Consider the following 18377-nt stretch of genomic DNA (forward strand, 5'->3'; position numbering starts at 1 on the left):
CTCCTATCTTATGATGTCCCTGTTCATGCCAATTTGCTGGATTCCCCTCAGTCCCAACATGCAAATATGAGAATAAATGCCTCGTGAATAAGTTCATTGCTTTTTTCCTGCTGCATGTCTAAGATTCAACTTCCACTGCTGATGTAGGGACAGTTCTGGACACTAAGCAGTGAGTTACACTTAGGGGCTCACCTTCCTTTCTTGCCTCTCTCCCCTTGTCCCTCACTTGTCTTCTCCAGGATTGCATTCCTGAATAAACTTATAGTATATGACAGTAATTCTAAAACTTCTTGAAGTCGGGGTGCATTTAAAATCCTACAAATAATTGTAGGCACACTATACACAAATTTCTGAGAAATAATAATTTACATTATAATAATTAAGTCAAATATTAAAGAAAAAAATATAAAATCCAAGTGTGTTTTTACGGTAATTAAATGAAATAAATACAACAAAATTAAATTTATTCTGACATTAAAAACCATTTCTATGTTACACTTTTTGAGTTACGTTTTTTAGAATTCGTAAAAAGAGGGGTTAAAAATTAAAAAACAACAAAAAAGTTCTCTCTCTCTCTCTCTCTCTCTCTCTCTATATATATATATATATATATATATATATATATACATTCTTAGTAAGTTTTAGTAAATTCGGCAGGTCCCAGCATGAATGTGTTAATTTTTCTCATGTTTGTGTTTATGAGAAACATGAGCCTAATGTGTCCTAGCAATTTCTTCAATGTTTGGGTATATATTTGAAAGACAAACTCTCATTTCCTCATTAATACATTGAAGAATTTCTCTCTTTTTACTCTTGTGTTGAGGATTAAAAAAAAAATCCTAATTCATATAAATAGGATGTTGAAAATTATAGTATAATGTTCAAAGGTTTTTTAGATATTGCCACATATTCTTCTTTTATAGAAATCCAAAAGGCTTCAAGAGACAATTTATTATGTTTAATCATCAATCCAAAACCCCCACCATACATATCATCTTAACTTTACACCAAACAAAGGATAGAGAAACTTGCCTCCAGTGTTTCCGGGGAACATGGGGGATAGTATAAACAATCCAGCACCATAGCTTAACAGCCTTTTGCAACCTAATCAGGCTAGTGAGGTGGGGGGTTGGGCAGACTGTCAGCTTACTGCCAATTCCCCACACCTCTGTCCCCCAAAAATCTATTCTCCAAAAACCCTGTTGGTTTTTTGGTCCCCAACAGGCACATATTTCTCTGGAACACCATTGGGCACACCTGAAAATCTTCTAGGGTGCACACTTTGAGAACCACTGGTATATGAGCATGGCACCTTAGACTCTGCTTCTTGAGAAACCCAGAGTAAGACAGAGGAACTCTCCTCTATGATAGCCAGTGTTACTGTAAAGCTATGGTTGTTAAGACAATACATTGGGGCTGACAAATAGACCCAAAGGGCCAGGCAAGAGTGACTCAAAACAAAGTCACTCATACAAATATACTTAATAAAAGAGATAAGAACATTATAAATTAATGGGAAAAGATATACTATTGAATAAATTATGAGGGTAAATGAGAGATAAATAGTGACAGAAGAGATTAGACTTTGGGTGGTGAATACACAATACAATATGCAGAAGATGCATTATGGAATTGTATACCTGAAACCTATATAATTTTATTAGCCAATATCACCCCAATAAATTCAATTAAAAAAAGATTTGGAACTGAGATTTATATCCAATTCAAAATATGTTAAAGCTATGAGAACTATAACAGAACGGTATTTCTAAGAAATAGGTAAATAGTATAAAAGATGGAAGTTCAGAAACAAAAACATTTGACAAATGGTGAAGTCACTGTCCTGGAGTCATTAACATTGAAAATTGGGAATCCAGGTTTTAAAGAGTGTATAATTTTTAATTTCTACATATTTTATCATCCACTCATGATTCTTTAATTAAAGCATCTTAATTTCTTTCTCTGTTCAGCTGTTAATGCTGAGATCCATATTCAGTTTTATAAGCTACACCCTATTGAGGTTTTTTTGTTGTTGTTGTTCGTGAATTTTTTCTGTTTATCATGGAAACGTAAGAGTAGACTATTAATACATTTCAGTTTAGTTATGTAATGTCAGGAATTTTTCAAAAAATTGAAAAGAGACTGAAAAGTTTTCTTTGTGAAAAATAAAAACAGAAATTAAGAAGTATAAAAACTTAAGGAAAAAGACAAGTGTTCTTGATTACATTAAATTGCATATATAAATATATAAAACTAGAAATACATTAAAATACATAGAAAAAAATACATATATTTATTTATATTTCATAGATATCTATTTATAATAGATATTAATATTATAACCAGATATAACATATCAAAAAAAATATCAGAGATCAGGAAAATATACCCATTTTAGTAAAAGACAATAAAAATTTATGAGAGGTTGTTGTTTTTGTAAATTTTATAAACAACTAAGATTTTCACACAATATTTTTAATCTAAGATAATAAATAGTTTCCTGTTTAATGAGTATGAGGTTGTATTTGAAGTGATGAAAATGTTTTGGCACTATACAGAGATAGCTGTAGTACACATTGTGAATGTGCTAAATACCACTGAATACTTCACTTTAAAATGGTTAATTTTATGTTACATACAATTTTGCTCAATAAAATATTCAAAGATATTAGATGAAGACAACCTGAATAAATTTGCTAATTTGATCTCTGAGACTATTATTCCCTGAATTAAATTTTACAATAAAAACAGAAAATTTTGATTATTACTCTCTATATAAGATATCATTTTAATGTACTAAATAGAAAATAAAAATTGATTCTAATATCCTGAAAAGATCAAGGACAAAAAATATTAAAACATTAGCCCTGGCCAGTTGGCTCAGTGGTAGAGCGTCGGCCTGGCGTGCAGAAGTCCCAGGTTCGATTCCCGGCCAGAGCACATAGGAGAAGTGCCCATCTGCTTCTCCATCCCTCCCCCTTTCCTTCCTCTCTGTTTCTCGCTTCCCCTCCCGCAGCCAGGGCTCCATTGGAGCAGAGTTGGCCTGGGCGCTGAGGATGACTCTGTGGCCTCTGCCTCAGGCACTGGAATGGCTCTGGTTGCAGCAGAGTGAAGCCCCAGGTGGGCAGAGCATTGCCCCCTGGTGGGCATGCTGGGTGGATCCCGGTCGGGCGCATACGGGAGTCTGTCTGACTGCCTCCCTGTTTCCAACTTCAGAAAAGTACAAAAAATAAAAATTAAAAAAAAAATTAAAACATACTGTCTTTTGCCAGATGTTTGACACACTAGAGTATTGTATTTTTTTTTTCCTGAAATGAGAAGTGGGGAGGCAGAGAAGACAGACTCCCATATGTGCTTGACTGGGATCCACCCGGCATGACCACTAGGGGGCGATGCTCTGCGCATCTGGGGTGTTGCTCCGTTGCAATCAGAGCCATTCCAGCGCTTGAGGCAGAGGCCATGGAGCCATCCTCAGTGTCCAGGCCAACTTTGCTCCAATGGAGCCTTGACTGAGGGAGGGGAAGAGAGAGACAGAAAGAGAGGAGAGGGAGAAGGGTGGAGAAACAGGTGGGCACTTCTCCTGTGTGCCCTGGCCAGGAATCGAACCTGGGACATCCACATGCCAAGTCGATGCTTAACCACTGAGCCAACTGGCTAGGGCTAGAGTATTGTTTGAAAAAACATTATGCACACTGGAGAAAATGTTTGTTTTTCACTGAGACAAGGTTAGATGACTCTCAAAGAGACTTATTAATTCCCTGGCATCTGCATGTTCAGGGTACAAAAGTTCCCCTTTCCTCTTCTTTTACTTCCACCCCTTTCCTTTTATCACCAATTTATCCTTATCCCTAAACCAAGGTTAACTGCACAGATAATCTTACTATCTCAAATCTCCCTTTTCTAGCCTATCCTCTGACACAGAGGCAAATTAGATAAGATTATTCAGAATGAGTATTCTTTAGAGGGTTGGACTAGCAGGCTCACCACACAGTAGTTAGAGCAGGTGCATGATGCCTGACTCCCAGGCTTCCAATCACAGGTGGTGAAAGACATATATGTTCCCCACGTCAATAAGGTGACATTGGAGATGTGACTTAAATTCTGCATACTTCATTTGCTTTACATGTGTAATAAGCTGATGGTAATTGCACTTACCTCCATGGTTATTGTAATACTGTAAAAAAAAAAAGAGTTAATCTACAGCACCTAGAACAGTTTTGTCACATAATAAAGGCACAACCAATTTTACCTATTGTTATGAACATCATCATTAGTACAGACTTAAACAAATTTATTGCCTTTTAGGACACCAAATTTTGCTTGTATGAAATCTAATACTTTTGAACACACACATGCACACACAAGTTGAATAATTGTTTGTAAGTTCTGTAAGGCAGCTTGCTGTCTTTGTTTCTGGTGCTGGAGCCTAAGGTGGGAAAGGGGAGCAAAGCAACAGTGATACATTTGTTACATAGGGAAGGTTGGTGCGTTGGCACAGTGCACTGGGGCAGTAGTTGGCTCGGCTGCTTGTAGTCGGCTCACCTTATAAGTATGAGGCACTAGTGGAGCAATTGTTACTGCCATTCTCATTAGAGTCTCATTTAGTTTTTCTGATTTCTGTCTCAGGTGCTGTCTGCCAACAAAGGACTCCAGCATTTCCTGCAGGACAAATATGTCATTCAAGTTAGAGGTTGAAGGTGATGAGAGATCAAGATGGACCACAGCCCACTGTGGGGTCAGTTGCTGCTCATGGGTTTGTAATCACCCTTATCACCAGGCAGATTATTAGGAAGATACCAAAAATTCACCTAAATGACAGTTCAAATAAATTAACCACCATCTTCCAGCTGCCTGTTGATTCACTAGGTCTTCCAAATCTTATGTGAAATCTGCTTTGTGGCCCTGCTAACTGTGAACTGTTCAGTGAAGGGAATTCTCGTATAGTTCCAGTTTAGCTAAAGGGAAAGAATACAAATCCATCAAAGTCCACCCTTCATCCAGTCGGAATCTATTTACATCTCGTTTAGCCTCTAAAGTTAATTTTTAAATAAAAACAATTGCACACTATTCTTCCACCTAACATAGTGCAGCATCCCCTCACAAAACCTAAAACATGCCAACCTCTCCCTCAGAAAAGTTATACATGTCCTGAATTTGGGGGTGATGTTTGCTCTTCTTCTAGCTGAGTCACATTCTCCTTTTGATATTCTTAGAAGTCAAAGTTCTGCATTCCAACTTAGTTTTTCAGCTCAGTAAATTCATGACATTTAACAATTTATTTAACAATGGTAAGACTGTTTTCCCACCCTGTGACTGGGACAAGTAAATCCAGACTCTCTTTTTGTCTTTTTTTTATTGATGTAAATGAAATAATGGCTGTTGAAATAGTCCCTAACTTATAAAGAGTAATGTATACATCAATCATAGAAATAGTATCTGTTTTCACTTTTGTGAACAACAAAAGAGATGATGTCATCAGAACCACAGAGAATATAATTACTGTAAAGCCTTGGCTCTAGTCTATATGGCATTTCCCCAACATTTCAACAAGCTGCCCCCTTTACTTGGGAGGCATTTTCTTTCCATGTGGCCAGCAGCAGGAAATGAAATCCATTATAGCACCATGTAGGTGGTTAATTTGTTTGAACTGTCATTCAGCTGAATTTCTGGTATCTTCCTAATGATCTCCCTGGTGCAATGCAGTGCAACTCTTGCATATTTTCTGTCACCTAAGCAGCTGTTCTAAAAGATGCTATATGCTTTCATTTTATGGATGAAAATCCTTCTGTACTCTAACAAAAAACACAGTATATGCAAAAATCACACATGACAACATAGGAGGTAAGCTCTTTGACATTGATCTTGGCAATGATATTGGATTTGACATCAAAGAAAGGCAGCAAATGCAAACATAAACAAGACTACCTCAAAATAAAAAGCTTCTGCACAGCAAAGTAAATTAAGACAATGAAAATGCAACCTACAAAAAGGGAGAAAATATTTACAAATAATGTATCTGTTAAGCGGTTAATATCCAAAATGCATAAAAACACACACAATTCAATAGCAAAAAATTCAACAATCTGATGAAAAAATTGGCAGAAGAACTGAATAGACAAGTTTCTAAAGAAAACATAGAAATGGGCAATAAGTACATAAAATATGCTCAACATCACTAGTCATCAGAGAAATGTAAATAAAGACCACAGTGAAATAACACCTCGTACCTGTTAAAATGGCTATCATTAAAAAGACAAAAGATGAACTTTTGTGAGAATGTGGAGAAAAGGCAATAATTGTGCACCATTAGTGGGGATAAAAATAGGTACAGTTGGTGTGGAATTGTTGTGGACCATTAATGGCAGGAAGCCATTATAGATTCAAGGCTTAGCAAAAGGCTAAGTTCTCCCCCCTCCATCTCCATATTTGACTTTGATGCTGAGTATTTGCACCCACTCCACTTGCTTCCTTGGGTTGCAGGAAGCAATATACATGCCCTTCCTCTGACTCTTTGTTCATTTCAGATGTTTGTAAATTTCACTAATTATCCTGTGTAAATTTCACTAATGTATCCTGTTTTTGCCTTGAGAGAGTTCCTGTCTTAGCCTTTCATGTGCAACTTTGTATCAGGGTCCTTGATTTGCATAGGTCTATATAATAAAGCAAACTGGGGCTATGAGGCACTCAGATACTGCCAGGCAGTTTGAGGAGTCCTCCCGGTCCCATCGGTTTTGTTTTGACAAAGTGTGTTTCCTTAATTCCGCACCGTTATTAGGAGCTGCGCTGGTCCGCGGCATGGAATAAAGTATGGAAGTTAATCAAAATATTAAAAATAGAACTGCCATATGACCCAATGATTCCCATTCTGAGCATATATCCAGAGCAAATGAAAACAGAATGTCAAAGAGTTATCTGCACTTCCATGTTCATTGTAGCATTATTTACAACAGCCAAGGTATGGAAACGACTTAAGTGTCTGTCAATGTATAAATAATATTTATACATATATTTATAATTAAATAATATATATATATAGTGTGTATGTGTATGTGTGTGTATTGCATTTCCCCATGCATAAGATGCTCCTATGTATAAGACGCACCTTAGTTTAGGGGCACAAAATTTGAAAAGAAAATGTATTACTTAAAGTTATTGAACTCAAGTTTTAATCATCATAAAATTCATACAACTCTTCATCACTGTCAAAACTCCCATCCATTAGCTTGTCCTCATCTGTGTCTGATGACAAATCACTGTCTTCATATATTGCCTCGTTCTCAGTTCCATCTATGGCATTTGAAATGCCACAACCACTGTATAAGACGCACCCAGTTTTTAGACCCCAAATTTTTTGAAAAAGGGTGTGTCTTATACATGGGAAAATATACGCACATATATAAGATATATATATATATATATTATATTTATATGTATAGCTTCATGGAATAATATTATTATTATTCAATATATATGTATATCTTCATGGAATAATAATATTCATCCATAAATAAAAAGAAATACTGCCTTCTGAGACACCATGAATGGACCTTGAGGGTAGTATTCTAAGTGAATACAATAAGCCAGAAAGAGAAAGACAAATACTACATTGTGTTGCTGATATGTGGAATTTACAAAAAAAAAAAAAAGTTCATCTCATAGAAACAGAGACTAGAAAAATGGGTTGCCAGGGGCTGGAGGGTGGAGGAAAACGGGGAGATGCTGATAAAAGGTATACCTAGTCAGCGATAAGATGAATAAGGTCTGAGGATTTATGTATACTATAATAACTAAAGCTGATAATACAGGATTGTATAATTAAAATTTGTTAAAAGAATAGAACTGAAATGTTCTCACCAAAAATTAAGAAAAAGATAGATATATGAAGTGATGAATGTGCTAATTAACTAGATGGGGGAAATTCTTTTGCAAATTTGAAGCACACACACACACCTACATACACACCATATAGGGCACTGGACCAAGAATTATGGAAGTTTGGAAGGTTGGTGACTGTTGAAATGGGAAGAAGCAAAGAAGGGTACATAATTTTTCTCTCTATAAAAGACTCAGAGTCTAGTAAGAAAAAAATGTATAATAGAACAAATTAAATAGAGAGAGAAATTGTGATTTGAGTGAAAAGATGGGGGTTTAGTTGAAGGGCAGTTAGGATAAATGTCATAACAAAGAAAGATACACTTGAACTACACCAAGAACGTTCAGAATTTCATTAAATAGACGTGAGATTCTGTCTCTTTTTCTCCTCCCTTCCTCTCTCACTGAAATCAATAAATAAAAATTTTAAGAAGAAAAAAAAGTGGGATATGTGTATGTTAGAAATATGACATAGGGCAAAAGGGAGAGAAAATATTATGTCTGAAAAATATTTGTCATGTGTATGGTGAGTATGAACTAAAATAACTTAAGAACATGGTTTGTGTATGTCACAAATAGAGAACTTATAAATGCCCACCTACTCAGTTAGACTTAGCCAATGAGAAAAAGTGAGTAATGTGAACAGGATTAGTAATACAGTCAGAGTGGTGCTTGGAGGATTGCTCTGCTAGCCATATAGTGGGGACTAAAGTCTGGGAAACCACTTGGCTTGTATTATGCCTGTATATGCGGGAAGGCTAACTGAGGGTTATGGGTCCAAAATGGACTGGAGCTGCAGGCAACAAAGAATAAAATTAAAGACACTGGATTGGACCAGTTTTTCATCCATTTTAAATCTTTACCTGTTCCTTTCTGAAGTGAGATATACTTTCTTGACAAAGTGAAAAAAAAAAGTGAGGTGCCTATGCAGCAGCACTTTTTAAAATTTTATTGCTAAAACAAACAATAAAGACAACAATAAAAGAATTAGCATTACATCAACCCCCCATGAGACTTATTCCCATCATTTCTGAAAGATTTGCATGCGGAAGATCACTTTGAGATATAGAAAGAATGTGTGAATTCAGATCCACGCTGGGAATGCCTTTAGGTTATCCACAGGTGAGCTGGACCGTCCTCTCACCTCGATGGCCAACCATAAAAATGATGGCATATTTGAAAGTTGAATGATTCACATCTCTTTCCCAAAACATAATTGAACCATCATCCAACAGTGTGTTCACTGAGGTGTGTCATCACCCATGTTTTCCTTTTGGACCCCAAATTCATGTAGCATAAAAACTGGCAAGAAGTCAACCTCCCATCTTTCCTTCATCATTTGCATTTCTCATTTTATCTTTATACTTATTTCCCAAACATCCCATGCTGTTTTTAATCATGAGTGCTTCCACAATTTTGCACATTCCCTATGCTTTTCTCTTTGCCTAGAATACTGTAACCCCAACTCGATCTGTCCAAACAATTATTATTCTTCCCCAGGAACTCAGAATAAATAGCATTTATTCTAGGACACCTCTGATTCAGTCAAAATTTCTTGAGAAATATTTAGAAATTCATTCACTCCCTTATCTGTGAAAGCTGAACCATGTGAATACTTCATGTAATACTTAATCACACATTGAATTATAATAATCAATTCATATATATCACTTAGCAAGTATATACTATTCCATAGCCTGCATTTGATGCCATAACCTATCTCTAGCAATGTTTTATAGCTCTACCCTTGTTTATCCTTCATTTATCTTCCTCACTGCTTCTAATTCATATTGTTTTAACAGTATGTAATATTTCATATACTATTTTAAATATTTGGGGTGGTGAGATGACGTATACATAAATTAATAAATGTGTGAATAAACAAAGAAACAATCTTATTGTTTTGTGCAGTCCTTGAGGCAGCCACTGTCATTTGGTGACTGCTGAGGTCTCTGAAGGTAGCGGACTAGACAGTATATGGCAAGTGTTCAATCAACTTTGGGTCAAAACCAAACTGTAATTTTTCTTTCAGAGCATTGGTATTCCTATTTACTGATACATGTATTGAATGAAAATCTACATGCATTTAAATGTGAATAAAATATTATTCTGGTTATGTAGATAAGCAAGCATATTTTTCAAGTGTTCTCAGTGACACAAATAGGCCAGCTTCAGTATACTGTACTGTACATCCTTATGCTAGAGAAAAAGCATAAATAACAAGGGGGATTTTAGGCTAATGTAACCTGACAACCTCCTGCCTTAAAATCACTTCCCTGCATACTGCTGATCTCATGACTCCATTTCATTGTTAAAAAAATGAAAAATTAAAATTATTAAATGGTACATAGTTATTTAAAACACTGATGTAGATAAAGGGTGTTGCTTTAACATTAACAGTTGGCTTAACAAGGTTGTACTGTTTGTTTTTTACTACTGGTTACTTATGCAGATACATCTGATGGACTGAAGATTGTATACCTGAAGATTAGAACTACAAGAAAGGTGATAGATTGAGTATCCATCACGATGGAATAATCAAATCATGCATAGTTTTTATTTTTCTATTGATTAGAGAAAAAGAGAGAAAGGAGAGGAAGGGAAAAAGAGAGATAGAGAAGCAGCAATTTGTTGTTTGACCTAGTTGTTCTATTTAGTTGTGCACTCATTGGTTGTTTCTCATATGTTCTCTGATCAGGAATCAAACCTGTGTACTTTGAGCACTGGGATGACACTCTGTCTACCGAGCCACCCAATGGGCCATGCAAAGTTTTTTAAAACATTTTTTCTGAGGGGCCCATTGTGTGTTTGTGTGTGTGTGTGTGCGCACGCGCGCACGTGTGTGTGTGTGTGTGTGTGTGTGTGTGTGTGTGTGTTTAAGTGAGAAGAGAAGCAGAGACAGACTCTCACAAGTACCTGGACCAGGATCCACCTGACAAGCCCTCTATGGGTCGATGCTCTGCCTATCTGGGGTGTTGCTCCACTGCTCAGCAACAGAGCTTTTCTTAGCCCTTGAGGCAGAGGCCACAGAGCCATCTTCAGCACCCAGGGCCAATTCACTGCAATCAAACTATGGCTGCAGAGGGGAAGTAGAGAGAGAGAGAAAGAGGGAGAGAGAGAGAGAGAGAGAGAGAGAGAAGTGAGAGGGGGAGGGGTGGAGAAGCAGATTGTTGCTTTCTTCTCCTGTGTGCCCTGACAGGGAATGGAAACAGGGACATCCACATGCCAACTGATGCTCTACCACTGAACCAGCTGGCCAGGGCCGACCCATATTATATTTATTAGTTAATTAAACAAATAATTATCCAGAACCTGCTGTCTTCCTGGCCCTGTCTTAGCCTCTGAGGCTAAAATAGTGAACAAAGGTGAAATTCCTACCTTCAGTTAACTAATATTCTAAGTAGATAATCAAAAAATACATATGCAATGAATTGTTGGGTAATAATAATAGGACAAAAATCAAATTAATACAAGAAAAGCAAGTGATTTGTTGTTGCTTCAGTTATATTGGCCAAAAACAAATCTCTCTGAAAGGTAACACAAGAACAGAGGAGCATCTTGGGAAAGAGCTTTTCTGGCAAAAGGAACAGTGCAAACCAATGCTTTTATATTGTTTTACTAAAGATTCCCTAAAAACGACCTCAGCTCATTTCCATGGTAAAAACTGGAGAACGAGTTCATCATACACACAGCCTCCGTAAGTGATCAGAATTTAGATCAAGGAAGAACCTCTTTTTACTAGGTTTTTTTGTTTGTTTCTTTCTTTTGTGTTGTTGCTATTCTAAAAGTCTCCAAAGAGACATTTGTTGAGACCAGTTATATTCTATTGTTAATAAGAGCTTTGAAAAACATGAACTTGCTTTTGACATCTTGTTCACTTATTGTTAGTTGTTGTCATCTTAAACAATACAAAAACTTAAAGTAAATGTGTAGATAGAATGAAACAATAAAGCATAAAATAATCAAATGCAGTATGATGAGTTTTAGCTCAGAACACTGATTATTTGAAAGTCCTGAATGAGCAAGTATTGTTTTAAAGGAGAGGTGAAACCTCTCCAGTTAGAGGTATATCAGAATCAAGCCCCTGGCCTGCCTCCAAACTCCAGCAAGCCTCATTTGTAATTATTGATTTTTAAAGAAGTCAATGCTAAATAGATTTCATTATCTAAGATGATAATTTTGAAGTGAAAATAATAAAGGGATGGAAAAAGATTGAAAAATATCCAGAAGTGAAACTTTAAAAAGCTGTCACAGTATTAGAACTGACTGAAAACAAAATCATTTTGGAGATTGATGACATGGCATTACAGGCTTGAAATATTGTCTTGTGACTTTAAATTAACATTTTGATTAACCTCTTAGGCTGGTGATATATTAAAGTCTGTTTACCTCAGTTATTCTGTCCGCTAAGTAACTTTAGATACTGCAAGAAAAACTTTAAAATTAAATGAATTTCTATCTGCATTGTAAGATATACTACTTAACCTTTTATGTTTTTAACAGAAATGCTTAGTTATTCTAAAAGTGGATTGAGGTGCCATTACATTGGCCATAAAATATTTCTTCCCATAATGTCCCTGCTGCCTTTTCTTTCATCATCAGCATATATTTCAGCCCCATGCCTAAAATCATTTCCATGGAGACACACACACTCCTAGATCATTTGTGAAATTGAAATACTATATCTAGGTCAAATTCATTGATAAGAAAAATATGTAACAACTTGAAATATCTTTTCATTGATCTTTCCCGGTCCAAGATGCAGATGTAAATAATGAGGGAGGCAGGGAGGGCAAGCTGTTAGAGGCAGAGGGGAGAACCTTGCTGAAGATCTCCTGAATAGAGAGGTGGCGGCAGGAGGGGCCTGGCCCCGGCAGGTGCAGCCTGGCTGCAGGGGAGGAAAAACAGCCGCGGAGTGGGCCGCGAGGGGCAACAAGAGCAGCTGTGAATTTCCACAGCGTGCGGTGTCTCCCTGTGTCACCAGCTTCATGATGGTCATGGCATCGCATTACCTTGAGAAATAGATTTCAATATTCGCTTTAAGAGAAAGCGAACAAGCCTTCCCTACCTTTACTGTAGTTACACTGGCGGTTCCTCTGGAAGAGGATCAAGGTGTGGATCTTAATATAGAGCTATCAAATGTTCCGAGAGCAAGAAAATCCATTTCCTAACTAGTCCAGGGAACAAATGCTGTAAGCCTGAATGAAGGCAAAGGGGAAGAAAAAATATGACTGGAAAATCCAGGGTACCTGCAGATCAAAGCTTAAGAACAAGATCAGAAATCCAAGGTTCTACTGGGAACAGTAAGGTCGCATGCAGCACGGGGATGGGTCAGGTGAACTGGAGAGCTCATCAGAAACTTCTGGGATAGGTCAGTTCACAGAGAGGGCAGATAAAGCCAGAAAACTTAAGTTTTGTGTAAACACTTTAAATTTTTAGTTAATTAATTAATTAATTTTACATTTAATACAAGTATAATTTTTATTGCTTTTGAACATTTATTTCCAGCTTTATGGGCGTATACTTAATATATAAGAATTGTACTTTTTTAAAATATATACTTGGATGAATTTGGACATATATTACAACTGTGATATCTTCCCCAGAGGAGAGTGGGGGATGGATGAAAAGGGGAAGGGAACTACTATGGTCAGTGATATTGTCATTAGTTTATGTGGTGACAGATGCTTACTAGAATTAGTGGGGTGATCACATTGTAAGGTATAACAATGTCAAATCACTATATTGTACACCTGTATCTAGTATAACCAATAAAATATTGTATACCAATTATATTAATTTTTTTAAAAAGCACTTAGAAAAAATTTCAGTATTTATTTGAGTGACAGTTAAAATAATTTTCAATTATACATGGGTGCACTAGATTAAATCAATTCAGAATGTTTGTCTTGAAGAGCTTCTGTTTCTATATGTGGGCAGATTTTTGCATATATATAATTATACCCTTATTTATGTGTGAATATAACATTAATAATAACAATAATATTATATAATAATAGAACTAAATTTGTGTGTGTGTGTGTGTGTGTGTGTGTGTTAGGAGCATTAGGATGCTTGGGATGGAGTCCAAGTGATTGATGTTCTTAACATTATGGAAACATTAGGCGATTTATTTCATGTGTTTAATCCTCAAAGTACTCTTCAATGAAAGGCACAATAACCCCTATCATTCCTTCACAGGATTACTATAATACAGATCAAATCACATTGCAGGTGAGAATGTTTTGTCAAAAGCCATAATGTTTTAAGTAAGCCTCAACATTTGATAAAGGCACTTTTGCATTTTTCAGACATCTTCTTCTTGAAACAAAGTAGAAAACCTAAGACCAGTGATAGTTGACATAACTTAGTCACAAACCACAGCAAGCAGAACATTGCAACCCTACCAATGTGTCAGTATGGAAGTCAGCTGGCTGTATTTGCCAACAGTATCTCTCAGTACCATTCACTTACTGAAATTCATAAACTAGCAGGAGAATTCACTGATAGGGGCTTAGAACATTTTTGTCCTTTGTGATTCAGAAAGAATATCCTGTAAATCAGTCACCCTTTATGTGGAATACTTAAACATAAAATACAGTCTGTAGTGACACAATATTACACAATTATTCTAGTTGAGTAACCTCTTTTCAAAAGCACAATAAAGAGAAACTGAGCATGAGTTTATATAATAGTCATTATTCAACAGTGTTAGCATGGTCAGCAAACTCCAGAATATAGTCATAGCAACAAAGAGAAAGCTCTGCTAGTCCTGGGCATTATGGGAATTTTTCCCATGATTCCTTACAACTCATGGTTTAGACACCATAATAATACTTAGAATTTTATTCAAGGTTATATATAACTAATTCTTAGTAATGATAGAAGATCAGACCTCAATATGAATTAAGTCTATATTTGCAAATTTATCCCTTCACGTTAGTAAAGACTAAGATGAAATTACCAGTTGGGAGAAGATTAACAAAATTGTATATTTAATCCCAGTAAGACTGTTTTTAAACTTACCTGTGGCCTCAGATAATTTAAATCGCAATTCTTTAATTAGTGTCTAATCTATAAAATTAGTGGGTTGGATTAGATGATCTCTACAGTTCCATAAAGTTCTAATTTTTTATTGTTTATACGGGCTTACTAGATGCTTCACTTTGGAGTTCAAGAACAAAAAGTTGGTATCATGTATGTATCACCATCAAGAACTTAGTGAGCAGTGAATAAATATTTATTTCTATTATTCCACTCTGGCTTATTGTTCTTTTTCTCTCAGGCATTCTGAAATGAACCCTGCTTTAAGTACTTTTATATCATTTCTCTTAGGTAAGAAATTAAATGTTAAAAGCAAATTTACTCAGTCACTTTTCTGAAGTGGTAAAATAGTGTACATATTTTTGTTTGTGTTTCATTTAGCCTTGGGTATATTTTGCATAATAATTTCATTAATAACAATAATCTTCAAACCTTTAATGCATGTATGAAAGTGTATCTCTGTAGAACAACTTAAAAAATTTTCAGATGCCAAAGACCTTTACAAAGCATCAAGTCATGTCCTTGTTTTTATAGAAATAACAATACTCAAGACTGCAGAGTCAGGTAATAACTTATGACATACAGATAGGCAACAGGACTGATGTAATTTCTGCTTTAATGTGGAATGTATTCACAAGCAATGTCTCCCAGGAAAACATGGTCTGAAAATAACAAATGCCTTTCCTATTTCCATAGGTGGGAGAATTGACAGATTGTCAAACAATCTCCATAGTACGCTGTTATTCTAAAGAACTAAAATTTATTTTACTACCTTGTGAAATACCTTTCAAAATACTATAAAATTGTTTAAAATTCTACCTTACATGCATAGTTAAGATAGCTTATCAACCACAATTATTAACTATGTGCATGTTACATGTTTAGAATAGTTTGTTACAGAGGAGAGATCAAAAGGACCAGAGGAAAAGAGGACAGAGGGAAAGGGGATGATAGGATGGGATAAACCTGAAGGGAAGGGGGTGGGCACTATGGGGAGGGGAGCAAGGGAGAGGTTGAGGGGAACACGGGGGAGAGGGAATGCATTCAGGGAAACATTAGAATCTATGTAGACACAATAAATTAAAATCAATTAATAAATAAAATAGTTTGCTGAAGGGAGGGATGTGAAATATAAGACAAGTCCTGTGCCTGTCATGTGCCTGAGAAGACAAAGTAATATACATGTATATGTGCATGCACACACACACACACACACACACACACACACACACACCATTAGATAAACTACAAAGGCTGAACTAGCATAAAACTAACAATCCATGAAGAGGTTAGAACATAAAAATATCAGTGAAAGATCACTATTAAGGAACCCTCCTTTGAGACAGGTGGGACTTGACATAAAGCATAAAAGATAGCTAGAATTTGGATAGGTAGAAAAGACAGTGGAAGGATACTCTCAGGTAATAAAAGGAAAATATACTCCGACCATTTGGAGCCCAGCCTGGGCAATTTGCTTGGAAGAGAAGAACTGGCAAAAAAAATTGGTTCTACCTTCAATCAGAGTGTAATAAATGCAGTGAACAAGGAGGATGTATCCAAGGGCCATTCATGTGGGGTAAAGATTTTCATCCAATAAATAATATGGAGTTGGAAGTATGGGAACAACCCATTAAAGATAAAACATGGCAAAGCCATGAAGGATGGACTAACTCTGAAAAACAAGCAAAAGGCTAGGAGACCAGTTGGAAGGCCCTTCCCAAAATCTCAGTACAAAGTGAATATGGTCCACAATGAGACTAGAAAAAATGGACAAAACATAGCATTTTATGAAAAACTGACTGCTCGCATTTAATTGCATTACTGCTTCTAAGCGTAAAAAGTAGAAAGAACCTTGGGAGACTGAAGAAACAGCAGCAGTACAGAGAGAAATAAAGTCGGTAGGAAGAGGAGTCAATTTAGGATAGATGTTGGAACAAAAAAAATCAGTTAGGGGTGTTGAGTTTGAATCTCAATGTGGCAAATATAGAAATATAAAATGCAGAAGAGAATTTGAATATGATGAATATATTTGAAAACTATCAACTTGAAAACACAAAAGTAGACATGTTTTATGTAAAAATAAGTATGGTATGGTTTGTAATATTTTTAAGGTTACAGAAATTTGGAGAATGTAATGAAAAGTATAAATCTTTTCCCCAGGTAAAAGAAATACTCATAATAAAATAAACACAATCTTGCATACAATTTCAAGATGTACTCAGACTCCATCAATCTTATTTAAATCTTAGGATAGCAAAGTTTACTTTAGATAACCAAGAGCATGAGAATATAACAGTTGGAAAAAAATCTATTATTTGTTTAGCATGTATTATATGCTAAGTATTATTTTAATATTTTCATATATCATTTCCATACAGTAATTATTTAATCTCCATAATAATGAATGATATAAAAATTATTTTCTTCTTTTTTACAGAAAATTGCCAAAATGCAAGAATAAAATAAGTGAACTGAAGATTCTTGCATCTGAGCCTCCATGCATCTCTCTTTATCCTTGTTAAAGAGAAGTTATTCTGACACTTGTTAAAATAGTAAAAAAACATTTTATTTGAAACTATTGCAATAGGAGAGAGTGCTTGAACTCAATTTCAAATACAACAAAAATATCTGGGGATTTATAGCCAATGAGCAGAATGAAGGAGCCAGTGGATGAAAATTTATTATGGAATTTGATTAGATATTAAAGGTAGGGTTCTTGCTAAACTGCATTATTGATAAAGGCAGGCCGTAGTGATCAAATACCAAGAATGGGGTTATTCTCAATGAACTAGCTTAGCAGATTCTTTGATAAACCTGGGTTTAGCAGGCCAAGAGCAGGACCCAGGAATACGGCTTTGTCAAAAAGAGAGGCCTCAAAAGAGCACGACTAAAGATGGGGCACGGTGGAAGTGTCTCTGGAAACCTTTCCATGTTGCATTTGTATATTCATTCAGAAATGTTTGCTGATCTCTAATTCATGATCTCTAATTCAAGACAGTAAAGTCAATTAGACAGGGATGTCCCTATCCTAGTGAAACTTGGGTAATTGTTACTCCTCCTTTATGTCCCAGTTCAGAGATACACTCCCCCTATGAAGACTTCTTTGACTCCATCTCACTGGACCTCCACTCCCCACAACAGACTTTCCACCCCAAGCTACAACCCTCTCCATTTTACTGTCTGTGTATTCCATTAGATTGTCAGCCTTATGAAGAAATTGGCTATGTAAACCTAGTTCACTCATTCCCAGTAACTAGCACTAACACTGGCCAAGGAGTAACTAGGAATATAGTTGACAAAGTTTGTAAAATATAGCCAATGGAAGCCAGAAACAGACAAGTAACACCAAATGCCAAACAAGATAGATGCCAAATATATGCTGTTTTCCAGATATAAGGACTATAGAAAAAATGAAATGACTGAGGATTTGAAAATATACTGTCAAAAATAGAAGTCCCAAC

This window comes from Saccopteryx leptura, chromosome 8 (assembly GCF_036850995.1).
Source record: "Saccopteryx leptura isolate mSacLep1 chromosome 8, mSacLep1_pri_phased_curated, whole genome shotgun sequence".
In the NCBI taxonomy this organism is placed as follows: domain Eukaryota; kingdom Metazoa; phylum Chordata; class Mammalia; order Chiroptera; family Emballonuridae; genus Saccopteryx; species Saccopteryx leptura.